Raw genomic sequence first — 370 nt, forward strand, 5'->3', positions numbered from 1 at the left:
TCTCTAATTAGCTTAATTCGCGTTCAATTTTCCCACGTTTGTTAGCTCTCACTCTTATCAGTATTTTTTTCTTCCTTCTTCTTTCCAGTTATTTCACGTCTGTTTCTCTTTCCATTTCAATCACATTCTCCTTCATGTTCTCGGTCTATCTCCTTTCCTCTCTTTACGTCTATTACTACTTTTATTATCACCTGTTACGTATTTTTCGTTTTATTATCTTCCATTTCCTCACTTCCCTCTTTTATCGCAAAAAACTACGAACCCATAACATATCTTTTCTCTTTTTTTCTCTCCTTCTCTTTTCTTCCTTGTTCCATCTTTCTTACCTGTTTTCTTTACTTAATTCTATACGGTATAAAATTAAGTCATT

This window comes from Penaeus monodon, chromosome 24 (genome assembly GCF_015228065.2).
Source record: "Penaeus monodon isolate SGIC_2016 chromosome 24, NSTDA_Pmon_1, whole genome shotgun sequence".
NCBI lineage: Eukaryota > Metazoa > Arthropoda > Malacostraca > Decapoda > Penaeidae > Penaeus > Penaeus monodon.